The 25,385-nt window shown below is 46.6% G+C and overlaps 1 long non-coding RNA gene and 1 pseudogene across 2 annotated transcripts; both read left to right on the top strand.

Annotated features, from left to right (window-relative positions):
- Positions 1-414: 414 nt before the first annotated feature.
- On the top strand, positions 415-1,493 carry LOC311340475 (annotated as a pseudogene). Its single transcript has 3 exons — positions 415-467; positions 538-783; positions 886-1,493. The product of its transcript is annotated as an uncharacterized misc_RNA (transcript).
- Positions 1,494-15,899: 14,406 nt separating this feature from the next.
- LOC311340735 lies at positions 15,900-16,390 on the top strand. The gene is made up of 2 exons (XR_014633271.1): positions 15,900-16,033; positions 16,160-16,390. It is a non-coding gene; the product is annotated as an uncharacterized lncRNA (long non-coding RNA).
- The last annotated feature ends 8,995 nt before the right edge of the window (positions 16,391-25,385 follow it).

The raw sequence follows: 25,385 nt of genomic DNA, 5'->3' as shown, positions 1-25,385 counted from the left end.
TTTGTTGTTTGTTTGTTTCTTTTGTTCCAATAAGGACACTACATTGTTAGCACTTGAATTATTTTGTCACATCATATTGTAATTATATCTACTTTTTCTTATTGCACCGATGCTGCCCATGTTTTGTACAAAAACTTGAAAAATAAAGTAAAAAAAAAAACACTGCACCTGTCCGTCTTAACTTATTGTTTTTTGTTTCCGCAGGTCTACCGAGGACCAGACGACCAGCCGGGGTACCTGGCCGTGGTCCAGTTGGCCACAGCCTTGGTGGGGTTGCGCCACGAACAGGCCCTGTCCGAGGGGAGGGTAGACGAGCTCATCGAGCTCTACGAGGCCCTGTCCCCGTTCGACAGGGCCAGAATAGTTTACCCTCCCCGCTACAGGGAAAGGGCCGCTCGGGGGGGGGGGGGATTCATGGCAGCGAAGCCACGCCGCACCAGTATATCTGATGTGGAGAGCCTGAGACGGTGAGGAGGCTATATTTCCATCATACATTTACCTGACGTACACACACACAAGCTGCTTTATGTAATGAAGTTCCCATCACGCTCATACCTGTCCCACCAGCAGTCCCAGCGCAAGCCGGCTGGTGGAAGCAGTGTGCGTACAGCTCTGCCGTCTGTACCCCACGGGCACCCGTGTGCACGGTGCCCGGGGTACGCGGTGGGACAGCACACTGTTTCACTACCAGCACATCCGGGGGCTTGTGCTGGGACACCAGAGGCTGATGGCTCGGGTGCCAGTTCAGCTCTATGAGCTGAACTGCAGGACCCTCTCGCTGTGGTATGTTTGATGCTTTTGGACAGTGTTATGGGGACACTCTTGAATAACGCGCTCTGAAAATTGGACATGTAACTAAAACACTGTTTTGAAATCCGTTCTCAGGTTTACCTGGACGCAGCAGGAGAAGGAGAGGACTGTGTTGGCTCCAGGTGTTGCAGCAGAGGGACGACCACCAGTGGCAGCGGGCCCGGCGGCTTCGGCGACAGCGCCGAGCCCGGCATCTTCAGCGGCGGTGGACCGTCCGGCGGCAGCAGCTGTCGGTGGTACAGGCCAGGGGACGACAGCAGCGGCAAGGGCGTCGGTAGCCCCGGCAGCAGCAGCGCCGGCTGTGGCAGCACCGGTGCCTGCTCTGCCAGTGAGGCAGACAGCTACTGGCACCTCTACCTCTACTCAGCTGCTGCTGTCCTGGCCGTACCACAGACAGCTGCAACTGGACCTTTTAGGCCAACACAGCCTCTCCTTGTGGACCTCTTACTGCCCCAGCAGAGTGTGAGGGTGCTCCCCCCACTCCCAACGCTCCCTCGGACAATGCCAGCCCCACATGTCCTCCCTCCGCCGCTGGCCGCCGCACAGCACGCTGGCCCTCAGCTGCCTGCACTGCCAGGGACCCAAGAAGTGCAGGCAGCACCTCCTGCATCTCCTCCTCCTCCTCCCCCCCCCCCTCCTACTCAGTAGACTCAACTTTTGTATATAGTTTCAGTGTTAGGTGAGCCCCAGACTGATTTCACACTACTGCTGGGGCAGGTGTATATAGTTCTTTTGTATATAGTGTCATTGTTAGGCTAGTGTTAGGTTTGCACTGAGTTGTGTAAATGTACATGACTGTCAGTTATAACCAGGACAGTATAACCCTAATAAGGGTTATTGTTGCGCGCGCACACACACACACACACACACACACACACACACACACACACACACACACACACACACACACACACACACACACACACACACACACACACACACACACACACACACACACACACACACACACTAAATGTACATGAATCCACTCGAAGGGTGAGGTTAGGCCTGTCACGATAACAAATTTTGCTGGGCGATAAATTGTCCCAGAAATTATTGCGATAAGCGATAATATTGCCGTTTTGAGAGCATTTTCAACTAATATAATGATAATGGAATAATAATGCAAGTACAACCTTTCAAAGATCAATAACTGTTATTTCTAAAGAATATTTAACACTGGAACTGGCAGACATTTTAAATATCCTAAACTTGTTTTCTCCGGCCCTTGGGGGAGCAGCGTTTAGGGAATGGTATAGAGCTGGGGTGGAATGTGTTAAAAATCTGTTTAAAGATGGTGTATTTATGTCTGCTGCTCAGCTGGAGAAGGAATATGGAATCCCCTTAAGGACTAACTACTTCAGATACTTTCAGATTCGAGATTTTGTGAAAAAGACATTCTCCTCATCCCTTGAATTACCACAGAGTGGGTGGATAGATGGGCTATTGGACATGGACCCGACTCTTAAAGGGACAGTTTCTATGCTTTATGTGAATATCCAGAGGGTGGCTTCCCCATCCCTTGATTACATAAAAAGGAAATGGGAGGAAGAATTAGAGTTGGACATATCGGACGATGAATGGAGATGGGCAGTAGAACTAATACATTCTTCTTCTATATGTGTTAGACATGGATTAATACAGTTTAAGGTGTTACACAGACTTCATTTCACGAGGGACAAACTGGCAAGAATTTACCAGGGAGCTGATCCGACTTGCCCTAGATGTAAACAGGTGCCAGCTAACATATGCCATATGTTCTGGTCTTGTCCCAGGCTCAAAGAGTTTTGGACCAAAATTTTTGAAACCTTCTCATCCATCTACAACAAAAATATAGAGCCCAGTCCTCTGGCAGCCATTTTTGGTGTGGCACCAAGGGAAACACAATTAACGATTGCTCAAAGGAAAGCAATAGCATTCTCTTCATTGTTGGCCAGGAGACTGATCTTATTTAACTGGATAAAGGCAGCACCGCCAACACACAAACGGTGGGTAGAGGAGGTGATGACACACCTAAAATTAGAACATCTTAGATTTACTTTGCAGGGCAACACTAAGAGATATTCTAAGGTCTGGCAGCCTTTTATTTCCTATTTTGAACGTGAGTTTTCATCTGCTCCAACATAATTGGCAGCTTCTGAACCCCCCTCCTCCCCCTTTTTTTTCAATTTTATTTTCATTTTATTTTAATTTTATTATTATTATTTTTTTTTTTAATGATTATTACTATTATTATTATTGTTGTCGTTTCTATTTATGTATTTATTTTTAACCCGAGAGTGTCTGGACCACACGGGTGGTGGGTATGTCTGATGTCTAGTAGTAGGATCTGTCTTGTTATTGTTCTGTCTGTGTACTGTCCTGTACTTGTGATGTATGTTTTGAGTCCTACTATTTTGTTTTGTATGGGATGTCTGATGTTTGAATATGAAAATCAATAAAAACACTTTATTGATTATTAAATATCCTAAATACATAAAACAACCAAAAACAATAAATAAAATTGAAATAAAACTACATGAAGCGAACTACAACTGTCAGTGAGTGCGCACCATTTGAACTGTCCTGTTTGTATTTTGTGGACTAAACGGCCCAGTGATTGTGGACTGAAGACGGAGACGTCCCATGATCTGTTTTTTTTTTCGCAGCTGGGAAAACTGCATCGGATGATTATGCTTTAGGTTCAGATGCATGTTTGTTATATTGGCACGTTTAGTTTCTACCGTTTTACAACAAATGCGATATACCGGCTCGCACAGGTTAAGTGGTTCACCACGGTCATTCGGGTTGAACCCAAAGTGCTCCCACACGGCAGCTGTCGCGTTTTGAAACCAATTCCATCTTTGTTTTTCATTCCTCCAAATCTCAACTAGCGTTTTCTCTGGCTTGCTACTCCTCACGGGGCTCATCATGCTGCACAGAGAATGTCTAGGAAGACGGGCGCCGGGCTCTGACTCTGTAACGCCAGGGCTCCGCCTCCCCACACAGAGACCATGCGGCTGACCAGTGACTGACACGACTCGAGGGTTAACTCCTCATTACGCCAAGGAAGCGAGAGGTGTCTGTTGAGACCGATGCTCCGGAGTGAAATCTCTTGTCATCCAGTCTCTTTGATAGAGAGAGACACGAAAAAAGAAAAGAAAAAAAAAGCTTATTTATCGCGGACGGAAAAATTATCGTCTCATTTTAATTTATCGTGCAATTAATTGATTTATTGCTTATCAAGACAGGCCTAGGTGGGGTTCTATAATACAGACAGACACACACTAACACAACAATACATAGCCATCGTAGATGGATACACAAGTCCAGTATGTGTTTGGAAAAGGATATATGACAAGTATATTACTGATTCAACTGTTAGGCCACCGCTATGCATTCTAGGTAGGGGTGTTAGGGTAGGGGTACTTGGATAAAATTTGCATTGGAAAACCCTGTCTGATTCCATATCTCGAGAACGCAAGTTTGTAGGCAGATGGGAGCACAACTTTTGGACACGTTGGAGACTGTGGAGGTTTGTAGGACGATGGAAGTAACATTTGTGGATTCCTTGCAGCCTGTAGATGTCTTTTGATATGTTTAACCCATTGGCGCCGGATGCTGCGTGACGCAACATTGCCCCTCCTGCCGGGAGCTGCGCAACGCAGCATTGGCTCTGCTGCCGGCTGCTGCGTGGCGCAGCATTTTGTACACGTGATTGTTTTCATGATGAATGCAGCAAATAACTCACTTTGGTTGGTTAAAATACACATGGGGTGGGTCTTAAGGCTTTGGTAAAGATCTCGTGACCACCAAAATGCACTTTGATTGGCTGAAAATCACGTAAATCAATCAAATATACACATGCTTTTCTGTTGTTTTTAGCGAGCAGGAAGTAGCGAGTAGCGATGGACATGCACGTTTTTGATAGCGATGGCAGTGATATCGATCTAAATTTCGAGGGATTTGAGTCTGAGGAGGAGGAGGAGAATGAGTTTGTGCCAGATGATCCACTAGAACGGGCACAGCAGTGCGATTTTTTGGACACCGAAGAAGAGGAGGAGGAGGATGAGTTTCGGGGATTCCAGGTGGACTGGAGAACCGATAATTACCTACGTCGGCATACAAAGCCATTCTCTCGTACACCGGGGGTGAAACAACCGATCCCCTTGGATGCAAGCCCACTCGACGTTTTTTCACTAATCTTTACCGATGAGCTGTGGGACACGTTAGTGACCGAGACTAATCGGTACGCGGAACAGGTACGAGCTCAGACCCCCACGACCTCAAAGTGGACGCCGGTCTCGAAAACAGAGATGAGAACATTCCTCGGGCTGTGTCTTTGCTTTGGCATTTTAAAGCTACCAGCACGTCGGGATTACTGGAGGCAGACAAAGTGGCTGTACCAAACGAGTGTCCCCAGGGCAATGTCGAGGGACCGTTTCAACATGATCTGGAGGTAATTATTAATGTTTTGTTTTCTTGTGCTCTTCCGAGTTCCATACTCTTTTCTCTCTCTTCTCTTGGATAACAGAATGGCCAGTAATGATAGTGGTGCTATAGCAATTACTAATGGTGATGATGGTTGATAATGAATAAATACAATAATGGAATAATGAATAAATAGCGTAATAAATAGTAATACAATTATGAATAAATATAAATACTATAAATAACTACATAATAATACAAATAAACACAATGATGGAAATAAATGTCAGGCTCAAATTCTTTGTCATATGCATTTTCAGATATCTCCATCTACAAGATAACTTGGACCCTGCCTTGGATAAATCCGATAAGCTGTGGAAGATCCGGCGGTTCATGGACCTCCTCTTGCTTCAGTTCCAGGTCCTCTATGAGGTCAATGGGTATGTGAGCGTGGATGAGTCCATGGTGAAATACAAGGGACGCCTTGCCTTCTGGCAGTACCTCCCCATGAAGCCAGTGAAGTGGGGGATAAAGGTGTGGGTCATGGCAGAGAGCAAAACAGGCTACGTGAACAATTTCCAAGTGTACACAGGGGCCATTGCAGGCAAGACTGAGACAGGCCTGGCTCACCGGATTGTGTCAGACCTGGCTACACCGTATTTCGATTCAAACCTGTGTGTTTACATGGACAACTTTTACACTAGCTAGTTGTTGCTGGATCTGCATCACAGGGGTGTCCAAGCGTGCGGCACGGTGCGTGCCGGGAGGAAGGACCTCCCTAAAAACAAGGAGCTGACTAAGAAGGCTGGTCTAAACAAACATGCATTCAATGTGGCACAGCAGGATGACCTCACCTTCTGCGTCTGGCAGGACACCAAAACGGTCATGGTCCTGTCCAACTTTCATGACCCGACAGCTCATGGGTCAGTGAAGAGGAGAACCGGTGGGCAACGCCAGACTAATGTTCAGGTGCCAGAATGTCTTGCTGATTATCAGCAACACATGAAGGGGGTCGATTTACTGGACCAGATGGTGGGCTACTATCAGATACACCACCGGTCTACGAAGTGGTGGAGGAGGCTGTTCTTTTACTTCCTCAGTGTTGCGGGCTACAATGCCTTTGTTGCTACCAGGTCTGTGGGAGGACCTGAGTGGAAATACAGAAGGACTGGCTACAAGGACTGGCTGGAGGATCTGTCCCAGGAGCTGATCGTCCCTGTGACCGCAAGAAGTGCTCCCTGTGTGCTCCCCACCACCCCAACAGTTGCTTCTGCGGACCATGATCTGGCCCAGATCTTTACGAAGAGGAAGACCTGCAGAGAGTGTTCTCTAAAGCACAGTGGCACCAGCGTGCGTCCAGGGTCAACACTGATGGGGTGCAAGCAGTGCAATGTCCCTCTGCACCGCGAGTGCTTTATGCACCACGTTGTTAGGGAGTCAAGTTCCACCTCAGGACTTTCCCCATCCCTCCCCCCACCTCCCCAACCCTCCCCACCCCTCCCTCATAATGTTTTGATGCCTGAAAATGTTATTATTTGTATTTTATATCATTGTTTTTACTGTTTTTCTTATTTATCTTGTTTTGAGAATGTTTAATTTTTTTCCTGTTATAGTTGTGCTCAGGGAGCATGTTTTAATAAAACATGTGGTTCTTCCCTTTACAATGCTTCTTATTTCATCTTTCTAGGTGCTCCAGAGGCTTAGATATTAAGGTTTATGTAGACGTTGACAATTCTTACTATTTTCTCAGAAAACCCTCAGGAAATGAGGATATTTTTCCCAGAATAGCATAGGATTTAAGCAGGTGTTTTAGCAGGCGTTTTAGGCATAAATGGGTTAATAGCGCTCATGCTGGACTGTGCGTGTAAAGCTGTAGTGGACTACTCGGCCACTGAAAGCAGTGTTTTTCCAAATTCCGTATTTCTTACGGATATAGGGTCGGACTGAGCCCAGGTTACTGACCCATATACTATGGTGGAAGTAGCGCCAACTAGTGTAGGTCTTTGAGAGAAGAGAGACCAGTGGAGGGTTTGTAGGTCTCTAACAGACGTACTGTAAAGTAAGGGGCCACCAGTAGTGGGGCTGGTGGGTCAGACCAGTGGTGGGGGGGCTTGGGCTTGAAGGCATACAGAGGGAAACGTTGGAACGTGCTCCGTGGTTCTCAGGTGCAGGAACCAGGTTGGGTTCTAGTTGCTGAGAGGGACAGCCCTCACATCTCGCCCCCTGGTGTGTCTCCTTGAGGAGTCCCTGTCACCATCCTGAAGGACGTTCCAGTTCATGTAACTGACGTGACGACGGCCTCTTAAACACTGGGGAACGTCTACACAACTGAAGGCCTCAAACAGCGCAGAACCCTAGCATGCATCTCAGAGAGAGAGAGAGAGAGAGAGAGAGAGAGAGAGAGAGAGAGAGAGAGAGAGAGAGAGAGAGAGAGAGAGAGAGAGAGAGAGAGAGAGAGAGAGAGAGAGAGAGAGAGAGAGAGAGAGAGAGAGAGAGAGAGATCTGAAGGATCAGGGCCTACAAGGGGTAGGGCAGGGCCTATGTGGGGTGGGGCAGGGCCTGAGAACCGGTTTAAACTAAACACCGTCAGCCCACAGCATTAAAAGAAAATGTTGTGACTTACAGTTTGCAGTTTCTTCGTCTTCATGGGTCGATCGTGATACTCACAGAATCTATTTCTTCTTCTTGAGCTGTGAAGGAGAGCAACGAGATTAGTTTTACAGTGTGTGTGTGTGTGTGTGTGTCACATAAGTGTGTCTGTGTTTTAATTAGTGATTAATCCAATCAAAATAAGTTATTAAAATAGGCTGTTATTGCACTCACTTGGTTTGTTGAAGTTGATTGTAGTCTTTCCGGTAGTCTGTGTTGGCTCCAAGCTCTAAAATGCATCCAAATAAGTTATAAAAATATCAGGAGTCAGGAGCAGTACATACCTTGTCCTCTCTGCATTCATTGATTCAAATTGTTTGTTTGCACACCTGCATACAATTACTGACCTGATTATAATGCTTTTCATCACTACCACTGTTCAACACCAGATGGAGGGATTCCTCATGCATTTAAATTAGTCAAACTAAAAAAAGTCAATTGAGGCTAGTCCCGGTGGTGCACTGGGTAGAGTACCATTAAAGCCCAGTCCTTACCTCAGCGACCGGGGTTTGATTCCTGCCTGGGTCATATGCTGCATGTTTTCCTTTCTCTCTTCCTGTCTTACTCACTCAATGTTTGTCTATTGCATGTAATGAAGCAGTGGGGGGATAAATGTACAATTTATTTTCTAGTTTTCATTATGGAAACTTACAAATATGCTGTCAGTTCTTATCAGTGGTGGTACATCTGGGTCTTCACCAACACTACTGTGGGAACTTTCAGGGGTGCATATATCCGTGTTGCTCTCATTATCTAGGATTATTTCCTATGGGGAGGGGGAACAATTCTGCACTGGCAGAATATAAAACAATATTTGTGACAGAATTTCTCAAAAGATTAATATGTACAAATATTAATATATGAAAATACAAGCACTAGAATCCATGAGAGAGCAAGAGAGAGTGAGCTCGCGAGAGAGCGTGCATTCTATACCCAGAGTCTCATCTGCCGCTGTAGCCTAGCTTCGACTCTGACCCCTGACATAATCGGCTGCTGAGAACATTTTTGGTTGCACCCAAATAATGTGCTGGTGCATCTACCATAATTTCCCACATATAGGCCGCATCATGGATAAACCGCAAGCCTTTAATTTATGTATTAAAAAAACAACAGAATTGTGCATTTAAGCTGCACTGATATATAAGCCGCACAAGTTTCAAATGGGCTGATTATGTAATGAATAGGCATATAAAACCCTTCAGCCAAGTGGTCACTGCAAATCGATGTTAAACTTGAACTTGCTTTTTCCCCTTAACGTTAAGACCGACTAGGCCTACTGCTTGGCACACGCACATTTTTGTGCAGGAGAACGGCGAGAACACATCAAACTCTCATAGAAGCTACAGGATCTGTCTTTCTTTAGGCCTACTGTCTCTGAGTGTGTGTCGCTGTTAAACACCTGACAATGAGCTAGTTTACCATGATAAGACCGCCATATGAATCTGGAAAAAATGAATAAAGACAGCAAGGATGCAGTGAGTTCAGCAAGGCTACAGTTGAAGATAAAGGTAAATCGGTGCTGATTTATTTTAAACGTCAGCATTAGAGGAATTGACGTGTTCCCCCATGGACAAATTTAACTCACAACTGTTTATGCTGAGACTGCTTTACATTTGCGGGGATTTCTAAAGGTTACTGTAGTAGAGGCGACTAGCGTCAGGAGCTGAACCATCGCTACGGTAAATCTAACAAGGTTCTACGAGCGCTTCAGACCAACCTTAACAAACGAAAGATTCGTAGCAAAGAACATTTTTGGAAACACGAGATGTTAAGGTAGTAGAGGTTACGAATGACGTAGTGTTAAGAAGGCTTTAAGAAGGTTTCGGGAAACCCGGCCCAGTTGTTACCTTTAGGGAAGGCAATAGGCTACTTGCAGCTTTATGCTAAGATTTTTTTAAATAACCGAATTAACTGAAAATGGATTTTTAGAAATCGTTTTCCCGTGTATTGGCCGCACCCATGCATAAGCCGCATAGCTTACGGAATTTTGGAAAATGTGTATAAACCGCGGCTAAGTCGGGAAATGACGGTAAATTAAATGTTAGGCGCACCAATGTAAAGTCTGGAGTCCCATATTAGCATTTCTCCGTAACATCAGGTTCACAAATAGTTTAAGAGCCAGAGCACTATACTCCTACACACCTCTTTCCAATATTAAACACTAAAACATAAGGTGTATGAGATTGAAAAAAGGTTTATACAAATTGTCTCAAATTCATATTTTTTCATGTTCGTCTTTTATGACATTTGAAAATCAGAGCCCCATCATTACCTGTGTTTGATGTTTAACGTTCTCCATGTGCTTGGAGTTCTCCATGTGCTTGGACAAGCATTTATCGTGATGCTCCCTCAGGTGAATTAAGCGTGCCTTCAGCCTGGTGGATTGTGTACTCTCTCTGCAGGAGGTTAAACACAAAACAGTGGTTGTAACATGTTTAATAACATAATTGTTAATCTTCTAATGAAAATATCTTACATATAAGGGGTGAGTAAACCTATTTACATATTGCCGCTTCTAGTAGATAAGTTATTAAATCCAATTAAATCCATGCTTAAACCATTAAAGAGAAAAAAATCTCCCCTACTTAAAAAGTTGTTTAATAAATAATTATTGAGCCAAAGTCCGACTGAAACTTAAACTAACACAAAGCAGCCTGGTATAAGAAGAATTCAGCTTCCACCGCTGAACAATGACTGTTAGATTCAGACAATTTTGCGCTGTGAGGAAAAGCTCCCTCTGTCTGTATCTCTGCCTGTGCCACCTGTCCGCTTAGCCTCCAGCTCCACCGGGGTCTGGTGGTGTGGCAAGGGCCTGTGGCCAGCTTTTTCGACGTTTTGAGTCACAGTCGCGACGCAAAACGTCGAAAAAGTCAGAAAAAAACCCGACCTGCTACACCACAGGCCGACCGACGCAAAACGTTGAGGAAAGCCGAAAAAAACAGACCCACATCACAGGCCCCGGCTGCAGCTGGAGGGTACCGCCGTCTGCTCAGACGCAGACCCCCCTCCCCTCCCCCATTTCGGAACGGCAGCATAGTCGATCACTAATAATTATAATTTCCAAAGTCTCAAAAGAGAAATCTGTTATTGATCAGTTTAGGCGTGTAAAGCCTCTAAGGCCTGTAGTTAATTAAAAACGGATTTTGATAAGTTACTCAACAGTGGAAACTAGCTAATTAGCTAGCCATAGTTGTAGCTGTAGCATAGCTGTAGCAGGTGAAAATGCTCATTAAACGTTCCTCTACTCAACCCTGCTCGTTATCACACACCACTTAATATTACAATATCTGAAGCTAGTCAAGTAAAAGTAAGCATATACATGGCAGTTTATAACAAGAACATGCTGAAATACCAGCTAAAAATGTGTACAGTTTGCTACCAATGTAGTTCCACGTGTGCCGGTGACAATCTAGCTTAGGTCATGTTCACATTAGCAAAGCATGCTAATAAAAAACGATTTTAGCTGCAAACACATAAGCTACGAAGCTTGGCCTAATAAACAATGACTGAAACAGCTAGTTGCATGTACTTACTTCGTTTTTAGTTGTTGTCCGTGTAACTAGTTGTCCATGTGCTGCATACTGCGCCAATCTGAAGTTCTCTGAACTCGGTGAGTGGGGGAGGGGCACTAGGTACAGCGCGCAAATTGACAGACAGCTTTCAAGTTCCTCCGTCAGTGAGGACATTGCATTGCTGAACGGCTAGTGGGGGATGGGCACAGTCACAGTGGGGACCGCAATGTCACGGAATGTGTGTACCTGCCTCACTTCATTCGATTAAGACATTTTATCATTGCATTGCTGAACTCTGCATTCAAAGGAAAAATATGAAACATTTGAATAACCTAAATTGTAAATAAATATCCTAATGCAGCTGTTATCATCACACTATGTAAAAAAGTTGTAATTTAAGTTGTAAGTAGTAAGTTGACTGCCATGCTATGTATATTTTAATATACATTTTATAACTATTCTGTCTTTTCTAATGCAACTAAAAAGGCTACATGTTCTGAAGGGAAGAAAAAATGGTGCATACTTCATGCAAAAAGCAACAGATTTGTTTCTGTACTCGTCCGAGTCTCCCCAAACGTTTCAGATGGCCAACGGTTGGGCCAGTGTGTTCCATGCTTATTAATTTATAATAATGTTCATACTGCACATATCCATAGTTATTTACTGTACTCATTTTATACTAATGTCCATACTGTATATTACTACTTGGTAGTTACACAGCAAAAGGACCTCCACGGCGGATCCGCCGCGGAGGTCCTTTTGCTGTGTGGGATGCTAATAAAAAACGATTTAGCATCGCCGCGGAGGTATTGCGGTTTCCAGAACGGACCCGCGAAACTGACCCGTATCGGCGTCCACTTGCACTCAGTGACGGATCCGCTACGAAGGCGGATCGCGGACCCGGAGTGGCTCCGCGGCGGGTCCGCTTGGGACCCGCAAATGTATACATACATAGGCCTACATCTGCCGCGGACCTGCAACGGACTCCTGGCTCATCTGGCTCGGGTCCGTTTTGGACCCGTTTATCTTATTTTCAAAATCCCTTCTGTTCTTGCTGTAGGATAAAATAGGATAAACTGAACTATAGGATAAAACTAAAAACTATCACAGCCGGTCCCAGCGGTCGCGGTCCTCCGGCGGCCGTGCCCCTACCGAGCTCCCGCGGTGCGCACTTCTGCGGGCACGGCGATTGAATACAGAAAGACCACCGGGTCCCGGATGGGTAATAATTTTCCCCAAAAAGGGACAATAAAGGATAACTTAACTTAACTACCATAACATATTCTGCCGAAATTGCTATTCCATTTAAAATCAAATAGGCTACAGACTCACATGATAATCACCTCTAAGCTAACAATAGCCTGTTGCAAAAAATGATAAAGTTTTACTGCTCGTCCTAATATCAAACAACGTCATTACAATCATACATAAATGATGATTTTAAAAAAAGTACTGTAAATGTCGAACGATATATAAATAAATCAATAAATCAATACTTACGCAACCGTGTTCCAGCGAAGAAAATCTGAACTGATATGATCGTCTCGGCTCTTGGTGTACTTCCAACCGTTATAAGTAAGGCGCGTCCGCGGATCCGATACAAGTCCGCTCAGGATCCGCTGTTCGACCGGTACAATTTCGGAGGCGGAGCGGATCCTCTGGGCGGAGCCAAAACGAATGTGACAGTTAACGCGGATTTGGCGACTTGAAAGCGGATCCGCCTAGGAGTCTCATGCTGTGTGGGATGCTTCGCTAATGTGAACATGACCTAAGCTAGATTGTCACCGGCACACGTGAAACTGCATTGGTAGCAAACTACACATTTTTAGCTGGTATTTCAGCATGTTCTTGTTATAAACTGCCATGTATATGCTTACTTTTACTTGACTAGCTTCAGATATTGTAATATTAAGTGGTGTGTGATAACGAGCAGGGTTGAGGTTTAATGAGCATTTTCACCTGCTACAGCTATGCTACAGCTACAACTATGGCTAGCTAATTAGCTAGTTTCCACTGTTGAGTAACTTATCAAAATCCGTTTATAATTAACTACAGGCCTTAGAGGCTTTACACGGCTAAACTGATAAATAACAGATTTCTCTTTTGAGATTTTGGAAATTATAATTATTAGTGATCGACTATGCTGCCGTTCCGAAATGGGGGAGGGGAGGGGGGTCTGCGTCGGAGCAGATGGCGGTAGCCTCCAGCTGCAGCCGGGGCCTGTGATGTGGGTCTGTTTTTTTCGGCTTTCCTCAACGTTTTGCGTCGGTCGGCCTGTGGTGTAGCAGGTGGGGTTTTTTCTGACTTTTCCGACGTTTTGCGTCGCGACTGTGACTCAAAACGTCGAAAAAGCTGGCCACAGGCCCTTGCCACACCACCAGACCCCGGCTGCAGCTGGAGGCTAAGCGGACAGGTGGCACAGGCAGAGATACAGACAGAGGGAGCTTTTCCTCACAGCGCAAAATTGTCTGAATCTAACAGTCATTGTTCAGCGGTGGAAGCTGACTTATTTTTATACCACGCTGCTTTGTGTTAGTTTAAGTTTCAGTTAGACTTTCGCTCAATAATTACTTATTAAACAACTTTTTAAGTAGGGGAGATTTTTTTCACTTTAATGGTTTAAGCATGGATTTAAACTTATCTACTAGAAGCGGTAATATGTAAATAGGTTAACTCACCCATTATATGTAAGATATTTTCATTAGAAGATTAACAATTATGTTATTAAACATGTTACAACCACTGTTTTGTGTTTAACCTCCTGCAGAGAGAGTACACAATCCACCAGGCTGAAGGCACGCTTAATTCACCTGAGGGAGCATCACGATAAATGCTTATCCAAGCACATGGAGAACGTCAAACATCAAACACAGGTAATGATGGGGCGCTGATTTTCAAATGTAATGAAAGACGAACATGAAAATATGAATTTGAGACAATTTGTGTAAACCTTTTTTCAATCTCATACACCTTATGTTTTAGTGTTTAATATTGGAAAGAGGTGTGTAGGAGTATAGTGCTCTGGCTCTTAAACTATTTGTGAACCTGATGTTACGGAGAAATGCTAATATGGGACTCCAGACTTTACATTGGTCCGCCTAACATTTAATTTACCGTAATTTCCCGACTTAGCCACGGTTTATACACAAATTTTCCAAAATTCCGTAAGCTATGCAGCTTATGCATGGGTGCGGCCAATACATGGGAAAACGATTTCTAAAAATCCATTTTCAGTTAATTAGGTTATTTAAAAAAATCTTAGCATAAAGCTGCAAGTAGCCTATTGCCTTCCCTAAAGGTAACAACCGGGCCGGGTTTCCCGAAACCTTCTTAAAGCCTTCTTAACACTACGTCATTCAGGCCCGGACTGGCCATCGGGAGAACCGGGAGGTTTCCCGAAGCGCCGGCCTATGGTTGGCCTGCTGGCCTGCGTCTCTCTCTCTCTCTCTCTCTCTCTCTCTCTCTCTCTTTTTCTTTATGTCACTTCAGCGGCTCCGTAGGATGCAGACCCAAAGGCAGGTTGAGGTTTAAACACTTTTGACTGCAAGAAGACATGAAGAAACAACGTAGGATATTTTACAACAGAGCAAAGTCATGGATGACTTTCCGAGGTGTGGACCAAGAAAGATGCATATTTGTGTTATGGTGTTGTAATAATGACTCAATACTTATTGTTCAGTAACTGGTCTGGGGGTGGTTGTCCTCTTGCCCTCACAAAGTCTTCCCTGAGGTTGCGTATAAAAGCAGGGGCCCCAAGAGCAGAAACCTCACCAACGATTCCCATCGCTGCAGAAGAACACAACCAGTGAAGATCAACCTTCTAGACATGTCTCAAGGTAGGAGATACACCACCTCTCACTTTTAAAGGATAATTCAGAAATGTTGCACTTTGAGAGCCCTTTCTGAGTTGTCTAGGATGAAATAGAGTGTTTGACATCGAAATGTTTAGACATTTTAGACATTTTAGACATGACGGTAGGAGATACACCACCTCTCACTTTTAACAGCCATCGGATTTTGGACAAAGAGTTCACTCATTACTCAACCATAGCTAGACTAGGTTTTATATGTCTAATACTTGTTCCTTATGCTTTTTCTTTTGCTGTTGAAGTGAGCATTAGAGTGTTGGTGGGGACTGATGGCGGGTCCTACAAGCCCTACAATGTTACTGTAAAGCAAGGCAATAATATCCATATGGCATTGTCTAAAGTCCAAAACGACAATCCAGCATTCAGGTAGGTTATTCAGTCAAAATGTGTTAGCCCCTTTTAGGTCCTCATTCCTCATTAAATCATTAATCTGGTGCATGGAAACAGACCTGGTCCTGCATCCCAGTTTACTTCCTCTACATAATATAATATAATATATATAACATAATATAATAACATAACATAAAATAATATAATATAACATAATAATTAACCCTTCTGAATAAACTATACTTTATAACAGAAATCATGTTGGTCATTATGAATTAAAGTAATGTACCTGTTGTCTATTACTGCGTCCTCTTTGCAGTTTCAAAAGTGAAAGAAAATTTGGTTTGCCAACCTATTTGACCCAGGTGACTTCTGATGGTTCTACTATAACTAAAGAAAACAACTGTTACCTTCAAATTGTGGTCAATAAAAATGGCACCTTCACACCTGTTGGTAAGATGAAAAGCACAAATGATACACACACACCCTAACCCTAACACATACACATTTAAACAGATATCTACCAATATGGCAATGATTTGCTGCTGATATTTAGTTGTGTTTCATCTGGTTTCTCAGGACTCGATGACTACGTTGTCCAAGCAGATGACGATATCGTCCTGTCCTACACAACCATGACAGTGTGACTGTGGCGCCATCTTCCTGCAGGTTCCTGAATTACACTGAGGGCTGCTCGACAATCTTGCAATATTTGTCGCTCACTTTAACAAATTTGTTGATTTGATATGGAAATTAGATACAAAATTGACATGGAAGTGGAACCTATAATTAAATAAAGGATTGAATTTATCATATGAGCATCATTACTTTGTTCACACACAAACACGCACACACACACACACACACACACACACACACACACACACACACACACACACACACACACACACACACACACCTTTAAACATATATCTGTCCTTTTGGTAACTTTTCATTGGCTGCTGATATTTAGATGTGTTTCATCTGCTTTCTCAGGACTCTACAACTAAAGCTGTCCGGGACAATGACGTGGTCATCCTGCGCTTAGTGACCACCTGATCATGACTGTGGCGCCATCTTCCTGCAGGGTCCTGAATTACACTGAGTGCTGCTCGACGCTCCTTAAACCGTATCTGTTGGATTTTGCTGAGGATTGTTGTGTTACTGTATTTTACCAGCCCGGCCCCAAACACAAAAGTTACTGTATATTCCTAACTTAGTTTGTACATAGGTCCCATATTTGAACTTCTATTTGGAATGCACTGTGTGTGTGTGTGTGTGTGTGTTCATGCGTGCATGTGCGTGTACATGCGTGCCAATGCATGTAGGTGTGGGCGTGAACGTGCGCGTGTGGGCAAGGCCAGGGTGGCCTGGTTACATGACTGACTCCTGGCCTGAAAAAGTCTCCCAGTCCGGCCCTGACGTCATTCGTAACCTCTACTTTAAGTTCTCTCTCTTGCTCTCTCTCATGGATTCTAGTGCTTGTATTTTCATATATTAATATTTGTACATATTAATCTTATGAGAAATTCTCTGCAAGTCACAAATATTGTTTTATATTCTGCCAGTGCTTTATATTGTTCCCCCTCCCCATAGGAAATAATCCTAGATAATGAGAGCAACACGGATATATGCACCCCTGAAAGTTCCCACAGTAGTGTTGGTGAAGACCCAGATGTACCACTGCTGATAAGAACTGACAGCATATTTGTAAGTTTCCATAATGAAAACTAGAAAATAAATTGTACATTCATCCCCCCACTGCTTCATTACATGCAATAGACAAACATTGAGTGAGTAAGACAGGAAGAGAAAGGAAAACATGCAGCATATGACCCAGGCAAGAATCAAACCCCAGTCGCTGAGGTAAGGACTTGGTTTTAATGGTACTCTACCCAGTGCACCACCGGGACTAGCCTCAATTGACTTTTTTTAGTTTGACTAATTTAAATGCATGAGGAATCCCTCCATCTGGTGTTGAACAGTGGTAGTGACGAAAAGCATTATAATCAGGTCAGTAATTGTATGCAGGTGTGCAAACAAACAATTTGAATCAGTGAATGCAGAGAGAAGACAAGGTATGTACTGCTCCTGACTCCTGATATTTTTGTAACTTATTTGGATGTATTTTAGAGCTTGGAGCCAACACAGACTACCGGAAAGACTACAATCAACTTCAACAAACCAAGTGAGTGCAATAACAGCCTATTTTATTAATATTATATATTAACTTATTTTGATTGGATTAATCACTAATTAAAACACACAGACACACTTATGTGACACACACACACACACACACACACACACGCTGTAAAACTAATCTCGTTGCTCTCCTTCACAGCTCAAGAAGAAGAAATTGATTCTGTGAGTATCACGATCGACCCATGAAGACGAAGAAACTGCAAACTGTAAGTCACATTTTCTTTTAATGCTGTGGGCTGATAGTGTTTAGTTTAAACCGGTGTTTCGGTTCAAATGGTGACCGGTTTAACTGGTGACCATCCGCCGAATGCGTCGCTTGTTGTCGTAGCTACGGCAGATGTTGGAAATTGGGACCAGCTGTCCTTGCGAATGCCTCTTTGATTCGTTTTCAATAAAAATGGTAAGACTAACGCTAAATCTACGATTGAGCGTTGGTCTGGCAATAAATGGTAAAAATGGTCCTCATTTATATAGCGCTTTTATCCAAAGAGCTTTACAGTGTTGACTGACATTCACCCATTCATGCACACATTCACACACCGACGGCGGAATCAACCACGCAGGGCGACAGCCAGCGGGTCAGGAGCAGCGTCTCGCTCAGGGACACGCGACACTCAGCTAGGAGGAGCCGGGGATCGAACCAGCAACCTTGCGGTTACCAGCCAACCCGCTCTACCTCCTGAGCAAGAAATTAAATAAATAAGAAAAATAATAAATGAAATGAAATAAAATAACAGGAACTGCCTAGCAGGGACTACTGTGCCGCTCATTAACATACTGGGCAACGATATTCTGATTTAATGTTGGGCCTCCCGACACACACCCAGTGGAACCATAGTGCACACAATGTGCATTCAATCTGAAAGAAGATAGATCAATTAGATATTTGTTTTACTAAAGAATGCAATTTAGACTTACTATAAAGGCTGACTACCCAATGGTCCACGGTTGCCTCGGAGGTGCTGCTTTCCTCCCCACAAAAACGGCACACTTCTGTCAGGTCATCTGTTAAACGATTTTCAAATTGCACAATGGATTAAGTATGCCTATATGCAAATGTTTTGGTGAGGTCCATATACAATAATTGATTGAAGCGTACCAGAATCCTCTAACAGTTTGCTGGCCATTTCTGTGCGCATGGAGTTTATCCCCACCTCACCCACCTCAAACTCCATGGCAGCACCTTGCAGCATAAGCTCTGCAATCTTAAAATACAGGTTAGTATTATTATTTTCCTTTTAAAAGGTTTAAGATTGTTATTTGGCACATAATCTTACTTTGCAAACAATAACCCCACATGAAGTTAGGTCCTGCTGGCAGGGATGGGGGAATGAGGTGCACAGCCACCTGGATTGATTCCCCTTTTTTTTGCGCATGAAAGCCCTGAAGACAAACAATAAATAAAACTATTGTTTTTACTTGCACACCAGAAATAATTTAACATACTTGACATATAAAACACCTTAGAATATTTCTGGATTTGCTTACCTTGTTGAATCCATGCACTGTTGTATTTTGTCTGCGGTTGCACCGAAGGGATCGGCATGAACGGCCCGTCCCTCCTTTGGATACATGGCCTTTTACAGATCCGATACGTTAGTGTAATCTTAGAGTAGAAAATATAGCTACATAAATTGCATTAATTAAAGTGCAGTTACAACTAGTGTCCAATGTCCGTCTTTGCAGACAGCCCCAATCAGGATGTCCCACTCCATAACTTCAAGCTGTAAGAGATGAGTTGAGTTTTTAAGATGTTTTTATTGTTAATCAATTCCTTTTAAAAGCAACTATGGTCCTTACCCTCCTCAACCCCCGTGACGTGCCATTCCAAATGGCGGTCATTTCAAAGGTGTCAATGACTAGACACCTTTTTGACCCCAGTCGTGTTAATGCCATGAGGTATGCATTAACAATCTAAACGAAAATGATTCCGATTCACTTTCATATCAACGAGGACGTATTGGAATCACAAAGCAAGTTAAGTTAACAATTTACCTCACTCTCCAACTCCTTCCCGGGGGCCAGGCTCTGGAGGTCGGCAGTGAACAGTTTATATGGTCCAATTTTGGACCATATAATTTGTCCACTCAGCCCCGTCCATATTCTTTGAAGAACTGGAAATTCAAAACATTATAGTTATTTAAAAGACTGGATAGCATTATTATACTCAATGTCACATAACTGAATGTTACTTTGAGTGGGCTGCCTCTCCGGTAATGTCCCTGGTGGAGGGTCAGGGCTGGATGGTGGTGGTGGTGGTGAGGGGGGAGCCAGAGGAGAGGTGCCAACTTTTTTTAAGTTTGGCTGGAATCCTCTGGCTCAACGAAGTGTCAGAAGGTCAATGTTGGCCAGTCTTTTGGGGGGAATCGAGAGAGGCCAGTGTAGCCAATTTGCCTCTTAATGCCAAAACGACCAAAGGGCCCAGCAACGCACTCTCGAGTTTCCCCCCCTTTCGCTGCAGCTCCTTTACATTTTTAATCAGCACCTGATCACCCTATAGCGAAAGAGCCTTCAACGCCCCTTTCACTTTTTCTCTCACGGACAGCCTCTTGTTTCTTGAGAATTTTTTTAGACACCTTCTCAAAGGTCTTCCTCAGTGTTTGTTTCTCAAGTCCATGATGCACTTCCTCACTTGCCACCATTAGTTCCACCTTCTCAGTGGTCACCTAAGGTACAAAAAACCAAGTGGTGTTATAATCTGACCTATTTAGTCAAGTAATAATGACCACAATTGGCCCTCTTCCTCTTTGATGGAGGATCAGCAGCAGTGGACACTGAACACAAGGCAATATAGAATTATTTTAGTCTAGGTAAGATGAAACGGATGCAGACTCACTGCTGCACACAATTAAAAACAATTTAGCAAGATAGATACACACCTTCTGCCTCCACGGCCTCTAGCTCAGGCTCCCCACGAAAGTTGCTGCTCTTGGAAAGTTGTTGCTCTTCCATCGTGGCTTCCATCGTAGTGTGGTTTAGAGAAATTTCTCGCACCTCTATTTCTACCTTGAAAGGGAAGGGGTGGACCTTCACCTACACCTATACAGCTCCACGCCTGTGGGAGACTTTCCCGAGGCCAGCTGCCCTACCTATTGTCTTAGCTTGATGAGTCACCCTGATAGACAAAAGAGTCCAAGTTTGAGGTGTGAAATAAAAAAAAAACTTGTGGTGTCGGGGGTGGGTGTGCCCTCACTCTCTCGTGCTTTAGTTCTATGAGTCGTCTGTCCGTCTCCCCCCCCCCGTCGGACTGGGTGTCCCTCATCTTCTCCTTGCTCCTCTGGATGTGCATAACAAGAAATAAAAAGTAATGCATTTATCATGACAAAGATATTAATCATGACGACAATCAGTGCTGCGAGTATATCGACTTACCACATGGAGAGGGTCCGCTGATTCACATGAAAGAGCTGGATCCGGGTGCTCGCCATGAGGGCAGGACAGTTGACCCCGTTCCTGTATTTTCTTAGCTGTGTGTGTGTGTGTGTGTGTGAGAAATTAATAAGCTTTTTCTCTTTTTATGATGAAATGACAGGCTGTCTATCGAAAGTGACATACTTGTACGTCAGAACAGCTGGGAATTTCTCGCGGTGAGCTACGTCCAGCTGATCCAAGATGTCCTTGGACCAGCCCGCCACCTTCTTGCCACAGGAGGGGCACTGAAGGCACTCTGTGGCCATGTAGTACCACCCGCTCCTGTCCAAGACCCTCCTGACGGTCTTGTAGAGGCCAGCGCCCATCAGCTTGCGCCCATCGGAGGGGCACTTGAGGTGGTATGCCCACATCCGATAGGGCAGCCAGAGGAAGAATGGGCGCTGGAAGAAGGCGTGGGATGTGGCGGGGGGCTGCGTGTAGAGGTGCCGGGCGCCTGGCGGGTACCACCACAGTTGGTGCGGTGTGGTGAGGACCACCTTCCCGGTGCTGGGTTCCCTGCGGAACAGCGCCCGGCCCACCCACTCCTGCTGCCTGCTGCTACCCCAAGGAAAAACTCAGTCTCGCGGTCACTGCGCATTTTGTCCTGGCACCACTGCTCCACCGTTCCCCCGTCGGCCCAGGCGCAAAAGGTCTCCCGCTTGTAGCGACTGTGGCCGTACTCTTTGGTCCTGGGTTGGCCACAGCGGCTGCAGATACAAGCGGAGACCTTTTTCAGGGGCTTGAGGTACAGCCCTAGCTCCCGGGCACGACGCTCCTTCTCTGCCTGGAGTCGGTGCCTCCAGGCAGTGGAGCGGGGCACGGCTCCAGCCATGGCGACGGCCGGAGCGGCGGCTGGAGCAGCGAGCTGGGTGGGGTCCATCGGGGGGGCGGCGGCGGTGGTGGCAGCGGCGGCTCTCTGCTGGTGGTCCACAATCAGGTCAAAGAGCTCTGGGGCCAGTGGCCCTCTGATCGTCCTAGCCAGACCAGAGGCATCCGCGGGCAGGTGGTGCTGGAGGGGCTGGTCTGGCTGTTGGGGCTGCTCCAGCAGAGGCCGTGGGGCAGACAGGGCCTCCGCTGCACTCTGGGGAGCGCTGGGCCCCGGGACTGCGAGGGCGACCGTGTCCCGCATCATGCCCTTGCTCCTCTGGTTTTGCCTTACAAGAAATAGAAAACAAATGCGTTAATTATCACGACAAAGATATGAATCGTGACGACAAACACACACATCAGAATGATCGACTTACCACATGGACAGGGTGCGCTGATTAACGTCATACAGCTGGATGCGGGTGCTCGCCATGAGGGCAAGACAGTGCACCACATTGTCTTGAATCTGTCTGTAGTCCCTCATGACGGCACCCCAGCGGTTGACGCGTGCCCCGGCGAGCGTCCTCGCGTCGGCGGCGTGGACGCGGCACAGCTCCGACATGACGGCCTGGACCAGCCTGCTGAGGGTCGGAGACTGTGCCGCTCCCGGCCCCTTACCCACGACGACACTGCAGAGAGAACGTGTTAGTTACTGACAAAAAAAAAAAAAAGAACTCAATTGTTAGTGCCACCGCTTACCGCTTCACACTGTCCACTCCCGGAACGTGAGCGTGCCGGGTGCTGGTCTTAAACCGGCCCATGACCAGCCTGTCCTGGTGGCGGGGGGTGAAGGTCACCGCCGCCTTGTCCCGCTCCGTCAGCCTCTCCCAGAGAGCGATGATCTCTCTGGTCTGACGGACCGTTACAAAGACGTGGTGACGCAGCTCCACCAGGGCGTGGGCCAGGGCCACCAGCTGGCGGTAGCCGGGCTCGCCGTCCGGCCCGACGACGCCCTGAAAGAGACGAGACACGCGATGAGACGCTGCAATCAAACACGTTGGTGAACATGAAATGTTGACAGGTGACGGTGCACTCACTTCCTCCTCTTCCTACTCAGCAGCAGCCTGCTGCTGCACCTCCATCCTGTCGTCAGGAGGCGGGCAGGGGGACCCCGACGAGGCAGCATCGTCCACTGGCACGCCGCGGAGGAGAGCGCTGTGGTGTTCCAGGAGACGTATCTCCTCTGGCTCCTCCTCCTCCTCAAAGCCCTCATCGCCCTCGCCCTCCTCCTCCTCCTCTTCCTCCTCCTCGGTCCCGTCAGGATCCGGCTGCTGCACAGCGCCCGACTGGGAGTACAGGTACTCCACCCCCAAGAGTTCCCCTGCAGAGAGAGAGACACACACACATTAGCAGATGCCACAAGACAGCCGCAGCAAACAGCACTCTCTGTCTCTAATCTCTATGTACCTGTGTACTCCCTGGGCTGGGTGAAGTCGTCAACCAGCTGGACCCCCTTGACCTCGAGAGCCAGCTGGTTGAAGCTGTGCTGCAGCCGGGAGCTGTAGCACCGCAGCGGCGCTCGCGGTCCTCCCTCGACCGCCGCCCTGCCGCGGTTCTCGTTCCACAGCGCCAGGCCCTCCAGCAGGTACAACTGGTAGTGGACGTCACTGGAGGTCGTACCTGTACATAAACCACGAGGGAGGGACAAGAGTTAGCGATGAGGAGGAGGAGGAGGAGGAGGAGAAGGAGCAACAAAACAAAAACATACAACACGTGTAAAGACTTACCAGGAATGAAGCGGCACTGGTGAAGGTGGAAGGACTCGAGGGAAGTGGAGCCGCGGGCGCACCGGAAGACGGGGAGCCTCACACCACCCTTGGTGATCTCTCCCGTTTGGGTGTACAGCTCCACCCCCTCTGGGTCCTGGATGCAGCCCAGGTGGCGGCGCTGCGTGACCCAGATCTCCTCCATGCGGGCGCAGTCTATCAGTGGGACGCCCATGGTGTCCGTCACCTCCCGGAAGGCGTCCAGCACCTCCCGGAGGAGCCGCTCCGTCTCCGCCGCACCCCTCGTACGGCGGCGACAGTGGCGAGCCAGCTCCTTGGCGGACTGCGTCACGGCGTCCCGCCCCTCCGAGGACCGCTTGGCCTCTTCCAGGCGGGCCACGTCCCCGCCGTCCCACTCAAAGATGGCAAAGGACAGCCTCGCCATGAAGAGGCCGTAGAGCTGGTGGCTGTCGGTGGTGACGCCCCTCGCGAAGCGTCGCATGAGGTGCCACACGTCGAGCCGCACCACCAGCTCTCGCCACTCGTGGTACATCTCGTGTACCGACGATTTACCCACGGCGGCGCAGCAGTCCCGGTCCACGTACATGACCTTAGGAGGGGCCTTCCCGGCGTCACGGTACCGCCACATCAGGCCGACCGCCATGTCGGTCAGTCCGTCTCCCTCGGCCGCAGTGAGGACGGACATGAGCACCTGCCCGTACTCGTTGCCGACATTCGACATCCAGGCGGCCGACCCCGCGGCAGCACCCGCCAGCTTTTTGGCAATCTGCGAGACGCAAACACACACACACACAGTTAGACACACGGACGGACGGACGGCACACCGACGTCATGGCGCGGCGGAGGAGAGAAAAACCTCACCTTCTTGGTGGAGTCCATCTTGAGGATGTCGCCAAAAATGGACGTGATCCTTCCCTTGGTCTCGTCCAGCCTGGTCATTGCCTCCAACACGTAGACCTTCCCGAACCAGGTGAGTCCGGGCACCTTGACAAAGGTGGGGAGCGACACCTCCTTCGGTTCCGCTCCGGGTGCCCTCACCTTGCGGAGCACAGACAGGTATTCAATGGACCGCGCCATCCAATCCCTTGAGTGCTGCTCCACCAGGGAGGCACGGAGGCGAGACACACCGTTGCCCAAGGTGCACTCCTTCAGCTGCCCGATTAGCGCTCTGTCGCAGGACAACCTGGGGTGGAAACAGAACAAAGACAAAGTGTGTGTGTGTGTGTGTGTGTGTGTGTGTGTGTGTGTGTGTGTGTGTGTGTGTGTGTGTGTGTGTGTGTGTGTGTGTGTGTGTGTGTGTGTGTGTGTGTGTGTGTGTGTGTGTGTGTGTGTGTGTGTGTGTGTGTGTTGAATGAAGGGTGATATAGTCTTTTATGATTAATAAGGCAATGAAGGCATTCTAATTCTAAACTGCATGTAAATTGCTATACTACCAGGATATCACACTCGTTTTGAAGGCCTATCACCGCGGCGCCATTTGTTTCAATGGGAATCGCGACAGACTATACTTTCAACATAAAGTGTACACATTTATACTTCGACATTCGTTACAGCATTTATAACAGATACCCTAGGGTTTACAGTAGGGCTGCTCG

The sequence above is a fragment of the Micromesistius poutassou genome (genome assembly GCF_964030765.1).
Source record: "Micromesistius poutassou genome assembly, chromosome: 3".
Taxonomy (NCBI): domain Eukaryota; kingdom Metazoa; phylum Chordata; class Actinopteri; order Gadiformes; family Gadidae; genus Micromesistius; species Micromesistius poutassou.
The sequence above is the reverse complement of the archived record's forward strand: the minus strand, read 5'-3'. Positions and strand labels throughout refer to the sequence as shown.